Raw genomic sequence first — 18,091 nt, 5'->3', positions numbered from 1 at the left:
TGAGGCGGGCAAACTGACGGATGCCTTCCACCACCAACTCTAACCTCCAGCCAAAAGCCATAAACCCTTTTACGGCTCAAAGATGCAGGATGCGAGCTGAATCCAGGCCGATAAAGCTGAGATTTCCCGCTCAGGAGAACGTGAGATGATGAGGCTAATTCACCAGGCGATAGAAGGAAGGACCCTGGGGCCTTATGAAAATTTATTCCTCCTTCATGTGTCTTGTTCACTATACATAAGCCTGTCCTTGTAGATGCTCTGTAGGAAATCTAAAAATTCATGAAAGCGGACAATGAAAAGTGCAAGAACTGCAAGTGTCAATGAGAGGCACCTTGGAAGAGCGTGTTTGCTTAGAGAACCCGGGTTCTTTGACAAGTTAGAAATGAAGTCAGAGGAACTGGTGGGAGTCTAATGGTGAAGAATCTCTGGGCTCGGCTGAGACTCTCAGCTGAAAGCAGCAAGCAGCCTTTCCTTTGCTCATTTATGCATTCGTTCCACAAACATATCAATCATGAGAAGAAAGCAAAGCAGGGGAATTAGGTCCCAATGAGGTGAGAGGAATAGCTGGCCACCACCCTCTTGGTGGCATTAACCAGAGGGTTTCTTTCTGTCAGAGTGAAAGAAAAGTAGGTGGTTAGAAGGTCCCCGAGTCTACTTTCTTTGGGTTGATACTCAGTTCTGTGACTTGAGGGACTTAACCTCCTTGGGCCTCATGTCCTCCTCTATAAAGTGAGGACATTTAATAGCACTCACTTCTGAGGCTGTCGTAGGATTAGAGTTGATGTGTGTGAAGTCCTTCCAGGCAAAACAGATGGTACCATTTAAGTCTCGGCTATTATCTTCCCTAGGGGAAGCTTGGGGACACTGTACTAGAGGCTGCCTCCTGTCCCTATCTTCAAAGTATAGGACTCACAGGTTTGAGAAAGCTTTTAGGAAGTATAGGAAAGTGATAAAGAGCTTGGGCTCTTCAGAAAACTTGGGTTCAAACCCCAGAGTTCTATTTATTAGCTGGTGACTTTGTGTACGTTACATACCCTCGATGAGCTTCAGTTTCCTCATCTATAGAATAGGGATTCCAATATCTACTACAAGGTTGTTGTTGTGCACATTAAATAATATAATACCTGAAAAATACTTAGCACGGTGCCAGGTATATAATAAGTATTCAATAAATGAATTCTGTTGTTCTTTTTTGGTATGTGTGTGTGAGAATTTGAAGGAATTGGAAGCTGAGGACTGATATTCTAGGTATCTGGGGTGAAAATGTCCTGAACATGAGCAAAGTTATTCTTCCAGCAAATATTTCTTTCATTTCACTGTGGTAAAAACTACATAACAACATTTACCATGTGAATGTATATAATCTAGTGTCATTAAGTGCTTTCAAGGTTCATCCATGTTACAGCATGTGTCAGAATTTCATTCCTTTTTTAAAGCTGAGTGATATTCCATTGTATGGATATACCACAATCTGTTTATCCGTTCATTCATCTATAGACATTTGGATTGTTTCTACCTTTTGGCTATTGTGAATACTGCTAATTTCAGGGAACATTTTCTTTTATTGCATTCTATGACCTATGCTAGAACCTAGAGAGGTCATAATGAAGGTATGTCTTTGAAAGATCCAGACTTCAGTGCTTTGATTTCCAAACTCTGCTACTTGGAACCCAGAGTGCCTCCCCCAAAATCTATATCCACCCAGAACCTCAAAATGTGATGTGTTGTTTTTGTTTTTGTTTTTTTTATAAACAGGGTCTTTACAGATATAATTAGTAAAGATGAGGTCATACTGGATTAAAGTGGCCCTAAATCCAATGACTGGTGTCCTCATAAGAAGAGAGGACATATGGAGACACAAGAAAGAAAGCTGTGTGATGATGGAGGCAGAGATTTGAGAGATACGACTACGAGGTAAGGGACACCAAAGAAAGCCGGACACCACCCAAATGTGGAAGAGCCAAGGAAGGACTCTTCCCTGGAGCCTTGAGAGGGAACATGGACCTGCTGACCCCCTGATTTTGGACTTCTCCAGAACAGGGGGACTATAAATTGCTCTTGTTTTAAGCTATGCAGTTTGCAGTGATTTTTTTCTGGTAATTCTAGGAAATTAATGCAGATTTTGGTACTGGGAAGAGGGGTGCTACTGTAACAAGTACTTAAAAACGTGGAAGTAGCTTTGGGATTGTGTAATGTCTAGAGGCTGGAAGAATTTTGAGACACATGACAAAAAAAACCTAGATTGTCCTGAAGAGACCGTTGGTCTTTTCTGGGGAAGGCTCAGGAAAAAATGAGAAGCGTTGTAGAGAAAGCTTCTATCACCATAGAGAATCCATATGGTATGCACATGTCATGAACAGAGTGTTGCTAGAAATATGAATAAAGGTGCTCCTGGTTAAGATTCAGACGGAAATGAGAAACATGGATGAAAGGCAATCTGGTTATCAAGTGGCAGAGAATTGAGAACTTGGCTGAACTGTATTCTGTTGTTGAACAGCAAGTGGCCCTTGAGGCAATGAATTCAGATATCTTGCTAAGGAGATTTTTAAAGTGTGGAAGATGTGACCTGGTATTTCTGCGCTGCTTTAGGTAAAATGTAATGACTAATGATAACCTGGACCTCCTTCACTCCTAAGCATCGAGTTGCTTAGACACTGCCAGCCTGGACTAAAAGGGACAGAGATGGGATGAAATAAAGGAAAACTGTTAGGTTTCTAAAATTTCAGTCAAGAAACAGACTGACAGAGTTACAGGTATCCTCAGTTTTTTGGACATTCACTTTATAACGCTTCATTTTTACAGAAGACCTGCATTCGTACCTATTTTCTCTAAGCGAAAGAAATTTGAAGAGGGGTTTGGCTTTTTTTTTAAAAAAAAAAAAAAAAGGTTTAAAGTGAAAATAGTATTCAGCACAAGGGGTAGACATGAATTTTGGGAGTCTGGAGGGCAGACTGTGGTGAGTTGGAGAGAGTCCCTGTCAAATTCATGTCTTAGTCTGATCAGGCTTCTCTAACAAAGTACCACAGACTGGGTGGCTTAAAAACAACAGAAATGTATTTCTCATGGTTCTGGAGGCTGGAAGATCATGGTGCCAGCATGGTAGGGCTCTGGTGAAGGCCCTCTTCCAGGGAGCAGACTGGCCTTTTCTCACTGTGTCCTCACATAGTGGAAGGGGCGAGGAATCTCCCTCGGGCCACTTTTATAAAGGCACTAATCTGATTCTCGAAGGCTCCAACTCATTCATGAGGCCTTCCAAAGACTCCACCTCCTGATACCATCACACTGGGCATTAAGTTTTCAACCTATGAATTTTGGGAGGACACAAACATTCAATCCATAGCAACCCCAAACTTCAGAATATAACCTTATTTGGAAATAGGGTCTTTGCAGATGTAATTAGTTAAGGTGAGATCATACTGGATTAGAGTGGACCTAAAATCCAATGACTTGATGTTTTGTTAAGGCAGTCTTAAAAAACCAATACAGAACCTAGAAGAGTTAACCAAGATGAATCAATATATATTAATACCTCTTTTGTGCAATCCATGTAAAGCTTTGGCACGGGACCTAGCGTAGAGTAAGTGCTCAATAAATGCTCCTGTGTGGTGTTGTTAGGAGGTTCGAGAATCCCCCTTAGGGTTGACAGGGAGAGCTATTCCCACCTCTTCACCTCTCCAATCAGAGTAAGTTCAACTTTATTTCTTTTATACTAAGAGTTTCTAGAGCTTAAAAAGTTTCCAAACCACATTCCCAATGGACAAAGTGACAAGTGCTTTAAAGAAGATACAAAGCATTTTAAACAAAGCTCTATGTGATGGTGGGGAAGAGAGCAGAGGTTTTGCCCAAAAGTCACCTAACTTAGAGCAGGGTTTCTCAAGCTTGGCACTATTGATATTTTCGGTTGGGTGAGTCTTTGTTTTGGGGAGCTGTCCTGTGTGTTGTAGGATGTTTAGCAGAATCCCTGGACACTAGATGCCAGTAACACCTCCCCACCGCACCCTCCCTCCCACCCCGCCCAAGCGCCGTAACAACCAAAAATGTCTCCAGACTTTATCAAGTGACATTTTGGGGAAGTGGAAACATCACAAAAGCACCCCAGTTGAGAATCAATCACTCCCTTCGACATAGGTCTTTAAGTGATGAGTGAACATTCTGCTAAGATGGGGCTGCATTTCATACAGAAGGAACCGGCAGAGCAGAGCTTGGGTATGTGCAAAGGCACACACGTGCCTTTTAAGCAAACAAAAACAAAAACAAAAAAACTAAGGCTGTGTCATAGGTACAAACTGGTGGTTGTTGGAGATACAGGGCAAATATTCTCTTTTGGAATCACAGCAATCCATTCTAAGGGCTTATTTTAGTTCCCAAACTGAATTTATTTTAGTCCCAAATTTACTTGATATAATCAAAGATTCTTGGAGTATATAGAGCATTTAATGGTCATCTAGGCAAACCACCCACCTGATTCAGAAACCAACATGATGATACACACAATTTCTACTTCAACACCACTAGTGATGACAAACTTGACCTCACAGGGCTGACCATTCTTTGTTTTGTTTTGTTTTGTTTTTATTGGTTTTTAAACTAGAAATGACTCGCTAAGGTTAGAAATTCTGTGACAGCGTGGTAGGGGTTGTGCTCATCCTATTTGATCTTCCTTAGAAGGATCTTTCTTGGAGAAGCCAGTTTTCCATAACATTCTGGAAATGAGCTGCTGAATCTTTATTCAAAATTTAAGCTCATCACAGCCCAGTAAATAAAGATGAGATCACACCTGCTAACATGTTAAGACTCCTTGTTTTTTTCAACACTGGTGGTTCTCGAATACCAACATTCAATTCAAGCCTACGTGCAGCTCCATTCTCAGCCTCCAGGGCTGCTTCAACTCCCTGATTCGATTATACAAGGGAAATGGAATATTTTCCAAGACTCAAAATCTGTTCACAGCCATCTCGTGAGCAGGTAGTTACTCCCTACCACAAAGTACATGCTCCAAGAACAAGACCACATTGCGTTCAAAAAGAATAAGCAGTGTTATAAAAACTGACAATAAAACAACTCCTAGAATAATTATAAATTCCAGAGGTACTGTGATAAAAAATTTCAAAATACATGAACTAGTTGGCAAATAAAGAATTAGATCCCTCAAGATATTGGAACTCCCCATAAGTGTAAATGCAATGACAATTTTTTTTTCTATAAAGAAGAGAAATTGAATATTTTAAGAAAGAAGAACCACGAAATTTAATAGGAAAAGGCGAATGAGGTCCCCAGGATAGGGGAAGCTTTGATATCTACCGCAGTCAAAAAAGAAAAGTCATTAATCGTCCCTTCTGTGTAGCTTCCAAGTGATTTATCAGGGCAGATCAGCATGTGCTCTGGGTGAATGGGGATGAGATAGGTCTATTGTTGTCTTCTAGTCTCAATAGAAAATAGATCCAGACAGCAATGTCATGAGGGGAAGCTATCCATGACATGGTTCAGCTCCACCGGCTCACTTTTAGTTAATTTTTGGTCCTCATGAGACCGCTAGAGAAACTTGTAGGAACATCATTTGTATGAATCCCTGAGGACTGACTTTCACTCCCTTCAGTATTGGGGAACCGTCTCTGTTTTCTGCTACTCCCACATGCCCTGGTATTCCAAGATGTGATGATTCAGAAATGAACTTGAGGAAATGAAAATGCCAAAGAACATTGCCATTTTACTATACCAGTCTAGCCATGTAAAAATCACTTCACCAGCACACCCTCAGATTCCAGCATGCCCTGCTGATGCTGCCCTAAGCCACAGCCATCCTCTTCGAGGCCTCAACTCTGAGTCACTGCAGCATTTTCAACCTTGTGAAAATGACAAGCAAGGACGTGGTTCCATAGTGTAGCAGTTAGCACATCTGTTTTACATGTAGAAGGTCCTGGGTTCATGCCCCAGTGGAGCCACGGTCCACGGTCTACGGTCATGCCACCCTGAACAAGCCTGACGTCTGATTTCGGAAGCTAAGCAGGGTCAGACCTGGTTAGTATTTGGAAGGGAGACCACCTAGGAAGACCAGGTGCTGAGGGCATAAATAATAATATTTAATTTAAAAAAATAAGCGAAAAGCCCACATTTCCCTCTAAGTCTCATTCTCAGCAGTTGGTGCTTTTCATAAAGTTGTTATAGCCCATCTCTTCTTGTTGTGAGAGCTTAACAACACAGAACACCAATCCCTGGGGTATGTGCTGGGTCGGTAATAAGCATGATTTTTCCCTTTGAAATATACAGATCAAATGCTATCCTGCAAAATTCTTGGCATGGCCCGGCATTGTGACTGGGTTTTGGAGAGCTTTGAAAGAAAAAACTCATTGTTGGATAGTGAGCAGATCCTTGGAACATGTGAGAAGTTGATGAAGCAAAGCAGTCACTGCTGTCTTAGAAACACACAAAGCAGTTAGACATAGAACAAGTATAAACCAGAGGCTTTGACAGGCTTGGCATTTAAGATCATTCCAAATGTGCTGATTTTATAATTTGCATATTTGAATAAATCCAAATGATTTCCAGGTTAAGAATTTGTTCATTGGATGTAATGGATGAAATGCCAAATATATAAATCAAAGGAACTTCACTTGTTACCTATTAGAAAAGAAAAGATTATGCCAAAATCTGATAATGGCAACTCTTCACAGATAAAAAAAAAAAAAAAAAAAAATGAATAGAAAGTATTCTTAAATCCTTTTGTAAACTTGTTTAGAACAGAAAAATATTTGATCCATATTAAGTAATCTAATTCCCTACTACTTGCAAGGTCTAAGAAGAATCCCCAGTTAATGTTTTATGTAATAGTATAACTATGACTGGTCTGATTATCTAGACTACATTAGAAGAGAAGAAACTAAAGGGAAAGGAGAGGAGGAAGGGCATGGAATGTTGGTAACTTCGGAAAAACTCCATAGGCTGGGAGTCAGAAGTTTGGGATTTCAGAATCAACTTCACCATTAGTCAGCTTGATGACTTAGGGAAAATTCCTTAAGTTTTCTGAACCTCGATTTCCTCTTCTAAACTATAAAGAGCTCCAAATAAGAGCCTTTCCTGTTCTTAAATCCAATAAATCTAAACTCTACATTTTCTTTCAAAAACCAATCAACATTTTGGTTAAATTGACCCCAAACTGATTGAGAGATCTTAGAGTTTTTTTAACATCTTTGCCTTTGCTTCTCCATTTGTAGACTCCTATGTATTTCTTAGAGATATTGTGAGAAAGCAAGAGGATACACACTAAGTTATTTAAAGCCCTCAGGAGAAAGCAAAGTAAATTAAATCTACGAATTAACTCCAAATTCTATTTTATTCTAGTATTTTCTATAACCAAACCTCAGTTGCTACCTTGTCATAAAAACAATTTATATCCACTGGATGTTCTTTAATTTCCCCTTCTAGTGTTAGCAAATTTACCAAATAAAAATATTTGAAATTTGAATTTCGAAAAAAGAATGAATTTTTTTTTCCATGGACATGGGCTGTATTTGAGGACTGTTGGAGGAAGGGAGGGAGGGAGCCTAGGACCAGTGGGCAGGTGGGGGCAGGGGCTTCTCAACTTGCTTTTTAATTTGAAATAAAGAATGAAAAATTTTTTAAAAAGACAACTATGTCACAAGTATTGCATAAAATAGACTTATACTAAAAAATTATTGATTGTTTATATGAAATTCATATGAAATTTATATGAAATTTATATGAAATTTAACTGGGTACTCTGTATCTCTATTTTATCTGGCAACTCTATATCTATCCTTACCTTGGTAAAGACAGGCAATTTCTAAAGGTGTGTGTGATAATTAATTGAGTTGTACACCTTTTAGAATGTAGAGCCTATCTCAATGAAAAAGTTTAAAACAATGTTTCTAAGTGATATTTTAATCATCCTTGAATAATAAGTCTGGCCTAGGTATCGTTGTCTCTCTCTTCCTCTCTCTCTTCCATACTTCAAGAATATCTTTTGTGGGGAAAAAATAATATCTCTTGTGAGCATCTAAAAATGCCATATCTAGAAATTTGCATGAGACTGACTAGACTGCTCTATAGGGAGAGGTGAGAGTAAGTATAAGGAGAAAATAGTAGTAAGGGAAGGTGTAGTCAGGAGGAAATTTAAAAAGAAGTAATGACATCAGCCTCTGTTTGTCTGATCATGGGGCCGGATAAACCATAAACTAAAACTTGATCAGTACATGCACACAAAAACTTGTACCTGAATGTCCATAGCAGCTTTATTCACAATAGCTAAAAGAGTGGAAACAACCCAAATGTTCACTGACAGATTAATGGATAAACAAATGTGGTATATATATGCAATAAAATATTATTCATCCACAAAAAGAAACAGTACATGGATGAACCTTTAAGACCTTATGCTACAGTGAAAGAAGTCAAACACAGAAAGCCACAAATTGTATGATCTCATTTACATAAAATGTCCAGAATAGATAAATCTATAAAGAAAGAATGTAGATGAGTCAGGGGTTGTGTGGAGAAGGGAATAGAGAGTGGCTGCTAATGGGTGTGTAGTTTCTTTAGTTCCTTTCGGGGTGATGAAAAAGTACTAAAATTAGATGATGGTGATGGTTGCGCAATTCGGTGACTATATAAAATCCACTGAGTTGTGTGCTTTCAAAGAGTGACTTTTATGGCACGCGATTATATCTCAATAAAGCTGTTATTTTTTTAAAGTCGATGCATTAAAAATAAAGAAGAAACATGATCAGCTCTCAGGTGATGCCACAGAACCACCCAGAGCCACTTCTAAAGAGTCAACGGTGTAACAGGGTAGCTATTGTTTGTGTGCCCGTCATTGTAAGGAGCTTTAACTAATGTTACTGCTAAGTTTCACAATGACCCTATAAAGTAGGCATTATTATGCTCTGTCTTGAGAGAAGAGGAAACTGACTCAGAGTAATTTGTTCACAACTCGCACAGGTAAGTAAGGTGCAGGGCAGGGTTCTAATCCAGAGCCATCTGATTCCAAAGCCCAGGGTAGAGGGTAGCCCTGGCTCACATGATGTCCATCAGAGAAACCAAGGATGACAAGGATTCTGGCTAAGCCTAGGAAAAGGACTGGAAGGGCACTGCCAATTGCCCTGCTGCCCAACTCCTTTCTCTTCAGTAGAAGTTCTTTCTCCCTAGCGAATCTCGTTTTTGTTTTCGCTACATTCTCAGCCTTCCTTATCCATATTGCATAGACTTATTTCTCACTTTAGATGCTGCTTGGAAATGACCTCATCCCTAGACCTCTTTAACAAAAGCTTCTTGGACTCTCAGAGCCCAACAATAGCTCTGCATGGCATTTTGCCGGCAATCAAAACTTCACGTCAGAATTTGCTCACGTGTTGTGAGATGTTTTGCTCCCAGTCCCTTTTCTTCTGGTGCTGCTGAGCTACACTACGGAATAGAAAAGCATCAATAGGTTTAGGTCTTGGTGCCTGGTGAGATCGGAACTCATCAGGGGCTTCTCCTTGGGACCACCAAAGAGCAGGACATCTTTCTTCCTCATTTTCTCTTCTCCGGAGGAAGGAAGGCGCTCCTCCCTCCCTTCTTCCACAGAACTGCCTCCCTCCACTTCTATCCCTCCCGTCCTTACTGCCTTTCACTGTGGCTGCCAGGTTGCCATGCCAATAAGGTTCCCATGGTTACTAAGAAGAGCTGCTGCATTCCCACAGGCAAGGCCTGTTAACCAAAAGAGAAAGGGACACCATTATTGTCCCCAGGGCAAAAAAAAAAAAGGCAGGTCTCAGTCCAGGGGATGTGGAAGGGCAGATCTTGTTTATCCTGATGTCTCCATGCTGGACCGTAGACCAAATCTTGCTGCCTCCACTCAAGTTCTCTCTTCCCTAAGCTGGGAGAGAGGCGCCTGGCACTAGTTCAAGTCCATTGTTTTGCCTAGTGTGGGTCCAATAGGCACCACATTGTGAAAATCGTGTTAATATGTAAATACACTAATACATCTGGACTCTTTGTCTAGCTAGGAAAATTGTAAAATACAAAACATGCTCTACTGTCTCCTCAGCTGGATATCTTGTCTGAGAATCTGCTTTTCTCCTTATGGTGTTTCTCTCTGGATCGACTAGCTTAAGCTATAACACTTATTTAAAAAACAAAATTTGTTTTCTCCTAAATATAAAGAAATGTATTTTAATGTAAAAATTCAAAAATAAAGAAAAATTTTTAAAATTATTTACAGTTCAATCATCAAAATATTTATTTTTTCTTCTTAAAATACACAATTTTTGTTATTGGTTTGTCTTACGTAGTTGTAGCACATTATTTTTGAAACATGATTTACTTTATTCAAATTTTCCTGTGAATTTTTTCTCTGCTTTTATCAAAAATAAAAAATAATAATTCAAAAAAACATAATTGCCTTCTGTGCCTGAAAGCAGGGCGTAAATTTCTCTTTGAGGAAGTGCTCCTTCTTTGATACCTGGGTGAGAAAAGTGATTCTTGTCTTCAAATATGGGGAATCGATGCCAAGAGGAGTTTGCCTAAATGGACCTTACCAAAATAGTCCTTATAGTGCATTAGTTCCCCCATATATTTCCTAGTCAATTCTCCACAATTTATTGTCCATTGATGCTCGAACTATCTCCCCTTTGATAAAAGGTTATATAAGCCCCCAAGAACAAATGCTTCTTTGAGTTTTATTTCTTTTCTGTGAATTCCTGAGCACATAAACATTAGTAAAAATTATGTGCTTTTAACCTTGTTAATCTTCCTCTGTCAGTTTAATTTACAGGCCCCCAGGTACTAAATTTAAGAGAGTAGAGGAAAAGTCATCCCTGACACATCCATATTCATAGCAGCATTATTCACAATAAACGAGAGGTGGAAACAACCCAAGTGTTCATCAATGGATCAATGGATAAACAATATGTAATATAACCATAAAAAGGAATACTACTGAGCCTTAAAAAGGACGGGAACATTGAAAACATTATGCTAAGTGAAATAAACGAGATCTAGGGCCTCAAAAGGAAGGCAATTGACAGGAAGATGGGAATAACAAATGTTTGGTGAGCAAATGTTTGCCATGCCATGCAAAGACATAAGGACTTTGAACAAACAGGTTCTGCTGGGGTGTCCCCAGCCCAGCACACTTCACCCATACTCTTTGTAGTTGTCTCTGGTGATAATTCTCTTTCTACACCAGGCCCTTTATCTAAATTCTTTTAGGCAGTTAAAAAGAGGTAAAAGCTCTTCTTGAGTTTTTTTGCGTGTGCTTCAATTTTCTTCAGCTCAAAATAATCTACATGCCAAAGTAGCACATTCTGGGGAGATTTGTTCTGAACCCCTTTGCTTGCATAAGAAAAAGAGATTTACTGGTCGTCTCCAGTGGAAAACCAGCTATTGTTTTGAGCACATCCCTATACGTAATGTCCTTCTAGACTTTCACTCTTTGAGGGAGGAAGAATTTCTTTCTACTCTATTAGGTTCCGTGTCTGGACCTCAGAATTAAACTGACACAAGACAAATTAAAGAGAAGAAAAGTATACAAAATTTTAATATATATCTACATGTCCACAGGAGTCTTCATAAGGAAAATGAAGACCTGAAGAAGCAGTCTAGACCAAGAGCTTTTTTACTTTTTAAACAAAGAAATGATAAACTTGTAGAGATATGACAAGACAATGGGGTTGGAGGTAGGGGCAGTAAATTGTGGGAAAGTGACTAGGAAACATATGGGGGAAACCAGTGGAAGATCAGGGTTATTTTAGCAGATCTGGTTGTACAGATCCATCTCAGCCTCAACTCCCAGTCTCCAGTGATGAGAATGTTCTTCTCTTCCTGGTCCAGAGAGGGCACCCTTCTCAGAGGAAGTGTCATGACCTGCTTTTAGGGAGAAAGACGGAGGGCTGAGAGCCCTTCCTTCATGCACCTGCTTTTTCTCAAGTGCCTTCAGTTCAAAATAGTCAATATACCAAAGCAATGTGTTTGGGATGGTTTTTTTAGAACCCCTTCATTGCCCTTGAGCTACTTATAAATTGTAAATAATGTATAGAAATGCAAAACGATTCTTGCCTAAAGGCATGCAAATTAACTGTGTCACTGGAGGTTCAGCTGGCATCCCTCTCCCCTGAACCTTGGGAAAAGTCAGATTACCATTTATTTGTAAATTCATTTGACATTTCTTTAACCCATATAAATTTGTTTCTTTGACTTCTTTGAACTGGTTATAACATCTTATGAGCTCCTTCATTAATAATTAATTAAAATGTTAACATCGTTCTTTTTAAAAGTCTGTATGAGAGTCCTGTTTGACCATTGTTGAAAATTATCCTTTTCAACACTTTTTTACTTTTATGTTTGTTGAAAAACAAGGAGGAGTGTTTCTAGTTGTGGGCTTTTCCAGTGCAACATGAAAGTTAGTTCAATGAAGAGAGTAAATAAATATTTACTTTACTAAAGATTTTATCATATACACATGAAAAGTAATTCGGCTTTCAAATGTTAGATAGGGATAGTAATAAGAGCTTATATTTACCAAGTACTTAATAGGTTCCAGGCACCATTTTAAGCACTTTATTTGCATCCCTATGAGGTAAGTACTGAGAACCAAAACCCTCTACTCACACTCAGCCCAAGCACTGAGAAACAAAACCTTTCCTTACTGTCTGTAATCACAAGACTGCTATTTTACTGTCTTCATTAACGTTACTTTACTTTGCCTTGACTTTCCTGCCCAAGCAAATGATTTGATTGTACATTACAGGAATTTCCCATTAACTTATCAGTGAAAAGCATTAATAGTTTGTATACTACGATTCTTTGAATCATATTATTCGGTAATAAAAAGAAATGAAATATTTTCATTTTTTGCTACCACATGGATCCATGTTACAACATGGATGGACCTTGAGAACATCATGCCAAGTGAAAAAGCCAGTCACAAAGGATCACATATTGCATGACTCTATTTATATAATACATAATAGGTGTGGAGACCCATTCGGGCCTCCGGAGTTCACATAAAGATTATTTAAACTGAAGACTGAGATACAGCAGATGCCTTTTCCAGAGCTTCCTTATCTGACTAAAAGACAAAGCCTTCCAAGTGTGAAACTGCCATAAATCTCTTCAGGGAGCTTCACACCCAGGAAGACAGAGCACTCACATCAGGAAAGGAAAATTGCATAAATGAACTATCACAAACTGTTATGCTTTTCATTTGTTTCCCTAAAAGTTTGTTTTCTTTCCTAAAAAAATAACACCACCAAACTATTTGTTCTTCCCACAGAAGCCCTTTCTTTCCCCATCCTCTCCCCTATTGTACTGGTATAGAAAGTTCAGAGGGTTCTGCATGCATATAAATAAAACTTGTTTTCTTTTCTCCTGTTAATCTATTGTTAATTCGAAGGCCCCATTGTTGAACCTAAGTTGGTAGAGGGAAAGTTTTTCCTTCCGACGTAGGCAAATACAATAGGTAAATCTACAGAGACAGAAAGTAGATTGGTGGTTGCCTTGTGATGGTGGTTGGGTGGGAGGATATTGGGGACAATTAGAAATAACTGCTAATGAATAGGGAGGGGGTTTATTCTGGGGGGTAGTGAGAATGTTCTAAAATTGTTTGTGACGATGGTTGCACAACTCTGTGAAATTACTAAAAACCATTTTTTGGTATGGGAATTATATCTCGAAGTTGGTATTTTTAAGAATCTTTAAATCCCTCCTCTCGAATCCTCGCCTGGCTTTTTCCACCAATTCTAAACTGTGATATTTTGATTCTTGCTCCATCTTGTCTCTAATCAAGTCCCCAGTATTGAAAGGATTGTCTTAAACCAAGCTTAAAATTCTCAATAAATTTTGACTTTCCTTCTGTTACCTAACGGAAAAGGGTCTGACCACTCAACGCACCACAGAGCCAAACATTGAGCACCCAGTTTTGTAGTGGAGAAATCAAAACAATTTATTGGTGGGGTGCCAAGCCAGGAGACCGTTAAGCTAGTGCTCAAAATATGAACTCCTCATGGATTTTGATCAAGAGTTTTTAAAGGCAAAGATTGAAGGATGGGGGTCGGGGTCACAACTGAAGCTGATTGGTTAGTTCTTTTGCAAGCTTCTATGTCTTTCCTTAGTCTGAGTAATTAAATTCCTGACGTCATCTTGTCTGATGCCTTCATCACTGTGCTTGGGTGGTCTAACTGGGTAGGAGGACCAAGATTCTGCAAAATAGCTCATAATTGTGTATCAGTGACATTATCTTTAAAGCATAAAGCAAAAATATAATAAATAAATAAATAAATAATAAAGCAAAAAGCAGAAATGAAACATCTCATGACCTTTGTTATTGTTTAGGCTATCATTGTTTTGTGCTTAACTGGCTACATTTTTCTATTATCTCAAGCAAAGTGAAAGAGAAAGTGTTACCTTTTATAATCAAGCTGGCTAAAATTGAATCGTTATATAAGAGTTTTAAAAATTAAATTTTAATATCAATGGTGTACTTTTGTAAAATCAAAACTTAATTTTCTTTCTTCTGCTGAAAGGACAAAGTTTTCTTGGACTGTCAGATTGTTTTTGATAAGTAATCTGCTGAAGGGAACCCAAATTTTGCCACCCTGAAGCTGCCTTTTGGAATATTAACTTTAAGTTGTTTATTAAGAAATGAGCCTCAGAAAGAACCTTTGAGCCTCCCCACCTTTACTGCCCAAGAGATTCAGACAGAGAAACCTGCTTCGAGAAGGAAATCTTAGAAAAGTATGGTAAGTAAGGACATCAGGCAGGTGTCTATTAGCTGGATACCTGCAGTGTCCTGTTGTTTCTGAGCTGCCCTGAAAGAATTTGCCTGCCCCGTACTTTCCACTCTTTCTCAAGTACTCACCCATTCTCGCTTCTGAAATCTAATACCGCTTCCTCTCCTTTCTCCTTTGTCCAAAAATGTTTTATTTACCCAATGTTTTGGGAATTTATTTTAATATATACCCATGTGAATTCCCCATGTGCATGTATTAAAATTTTGATTTCCTCCTGTTAACCTGTCTTGGTTAATTTGACTATTAGCCCAGCTCAAAGAACTTAGAATATGGAAGAAAAGTATTAATTTTTGTTATCCCGCACTCTGCCCCCAAAAGCAGATTCTGTGTTTTATCGAAATAATTTTCTGGGCTTTATGTTTTTTAATCATACTGAGACAGGATATCACTTGTAAAATTCTTAATCTTTTAGCAGGAAATAAAATGGGACATCTCTTGCAGAGTTAATCTTTTTAGTAAACCTAGTTAAGTTTTCTTCTCTCCTTTCTTTGGAAAAAAGGCCCTCTCCCTCAAATCCTGATAATTGCCCTGGTGACTCAGATCCTCTGGCTATTGAAAAGAGTCATTAGCCCATTGGTAGCAGAAATGGTGTTAAGTTAGACAGGGCTCTTAGAGTCGGAGGGGGAAGGGGACTTTAGGCCAAAGATCTTTTTCACTCTTTAAGAAATATATCAACCAAGCCTGTTTCCCTTTACTCACTTAATAGGCAAATCAATAATAGAAATTAATAGATATATGATTTAAATACTAAGTTTGTTTCTTCTTTTCCTTGTCTAGGGACTGAGGTGGCACTTTAGCAGGAAACCCAAGACCCCACCCTGACTGAGGCAGAAAAGGAAAGAGCTCCATGAAACCCCTGTAGGCGGGGACTATGCCATTCTCAGCAGGAAGCAGATAGGGAAGAAGAGACCTCCCTTCCCTCAACATCCACACTAATAATAAGGGGGTTCATGGTTCTTAGAAAAGAGTTAAGCAAGAAAGTTAGTTAAGGGATTTCTGGTCTGCCCGCAAAGACTCTGAGATCATCCTATACCAGAAGTGGTCCACCCCAATCTGCCCACAATTAAGCAAACCCAAAGGCATTTTTTTTAACTCACACAAAGAAACCAGTAGGCAGAGAATTAGGTACCAGTTTAAGCCAGTCACTTGCACCTTCGCAGTGAAGACCCCAATGACCTTCAACTCACCTGACCTTCATCATACCATCATTACAATATGATGCATATGCTCAGAAGTTCATTAATATCATTGTAACAGACTGAATTCTAGGAACAAACATGCACAGAACAAAAAATGATGAATCACTGAGTCCTGTCAATCTTAGTTGTCAATCAAGGAAGCCCACTTTTCTAACCACTCACAGCAAAAAGGGATAAAAACACGGAAGGCTTTGTTACCAGACCTTTTGAGCCACACTTGTCTTCCTCAAGCCCACTTCCACTTCTGGAAGTGTACTTTCCTTTCTAATAAAACTTTTCTTTTGTATTTCGGTGTCTTGCTCAATTCTTTGTTCGAGACATCAAGAACCTGGACAATGCGCCAGGAGAGGACCCCACTCTCCGGTAACAGTATCTCTTAAGAAAACTGAATCTTCTCAATAGTGAGAATTCATCTTCTGTATCTGTCTTTGAAAGTGTTTATTGTTACTTTGGTTAAGTAGATAATTAAGTATCATTTCATTAAAAAAAAAAAAACCCTGTAATCCTTATTTAATCAAGTATTCAAACCTTTTGATAAATTTCCCCCAAATCAAATTCTAATAGAAGTCTTTTTGACTCCAAAGTAACTTTGAGAATTCCCAGTGGGCCCTGGAAAAATCTCAAAAAATTTGTCTCTCTCCTTATAAACAGGGAGATGTTGAAGTAATTAGGCTTATTTTATACGATAAATTACATGGGAAGCATTGTCAAGTATATGTTATAAGTGTTCCAGAAATTAGGTGAAGTTCCTGGAAGTCTGCTATATCCTGGCATAAGTTATTTGTCATTAAAATTGAAGCACACACTAAAAGGACCGTGTGAAGGGTGGGAAATTTTCAAGTGAGCCAACTAGCTAAGTCAGCTACAGGGAAGAAATATCTTTAGATACCAGAAGTTGTCCTACTTGCTTGTGTGTGGTTTAGGAAGTGTATTGTGTAAGATATGTAGATGGCCAATGTCTGCTTCTGTAATCCATTTACTTGTTAATTAAGGGTGTTGTTCCAGGCAAAGATATGCTAACAGCCAACTTCCACTTCTGTAATCTGCTTGCTTGTTCAGGAGACCACCAGGATATGGTCCTAAGCTTTATCAGCTGCCTCCTCTGAAAGCTCGGGGCTGCTCTCCTCTAGCCCTGCATGGTAGAGAGTCAGTCACCGGCCTAATAAAGGCTCATAATTAATCTCAATTGGCTCCATGGGTCTCAGAATCGTTCGCGCCATAACAACCAAACCTGAGTACCAAGGAAATGCCCTAGCTGTCTTTTCATGAAAAGGCAGCAATAACAAAATATATAAAGATTATGGTACATGTGGATGAAGTCCATCCTGATTTTGCAAAAATTACCCCTCATTGCCAGACTTTAGCTATCCTGATGTCCTTGTAACATGGCAACAGTCTGTTCCTGAATCAGAGAAGTTAAAATGAGTAAACAATGGCTATAAATTAAATAAATAGGACCATAGGAAACTGAAGACAGCTGCTTGGTTCTTTCCCACTCCCTGGCAAACATCCCACCCTTTTGGGTTTGTTTTGTTTTTTATTTTTTGTTTTTATATTCTTTCATTCATCATAGTGCATTTAAGCTGGACTATATTCAACTGCCACTTAGTAAGAGTTATCAATATGTTCTTGTTGCAGTCTGTATGTTTTCCTGATAGGCTGAAGCCTTCCCCAGTCATAAGGCTGATACCTCACACTGGCAAAGAAACTTAGAAAATATGTTTCCATTCTACACAAGAAAGTCACCATTAGAACAATGTCTATTGATATATAACCTTTTGTTGATCCCTTGTTGCTTCGTGTTAGTATGACCAGCTACTACTGTAAGACTTTAATGTCTTATTCTCAAGCCAAATAATTCAAGGGATCCTGTTGGTTATAGTCTAGAGTCTGGTGACTGGGAATTCTGGAAGCTTCATCAGAGAAACATAGCTCTCAAGCCCCATTAAAAGGAACCTTATCAAGTACTCCTGACCACTGATACTATTGCAAAACTAGAAGGCATTGAACGTTGGGTACACATCCCACAGTTGAAGAAGGCTCCATCTTCTGATTCTTCATACCAACTGGGGACCTCCAAATCAAATTGACTGGGAAAAGAAGTAGCTG

The sequence above is a fragment of the Pteropus medius genome, unplaced genomic scaffold (genome assembly GCF_902729225.1).
Source record: "Pteropus medius unplaced genomic scaffold, Ma_sr-lr_union100, whole genome shotgun sequence".
NCBI classification, from domain to species: domain Eukaryota; kingdom Metazoa; phylum Chordata; class Mammalia; order Chiroptera; family Pteropodidae; genus Pteropus; species Pteropus medius.
This window is presented reverse-complemented; position numbering follows the sequence as displayed.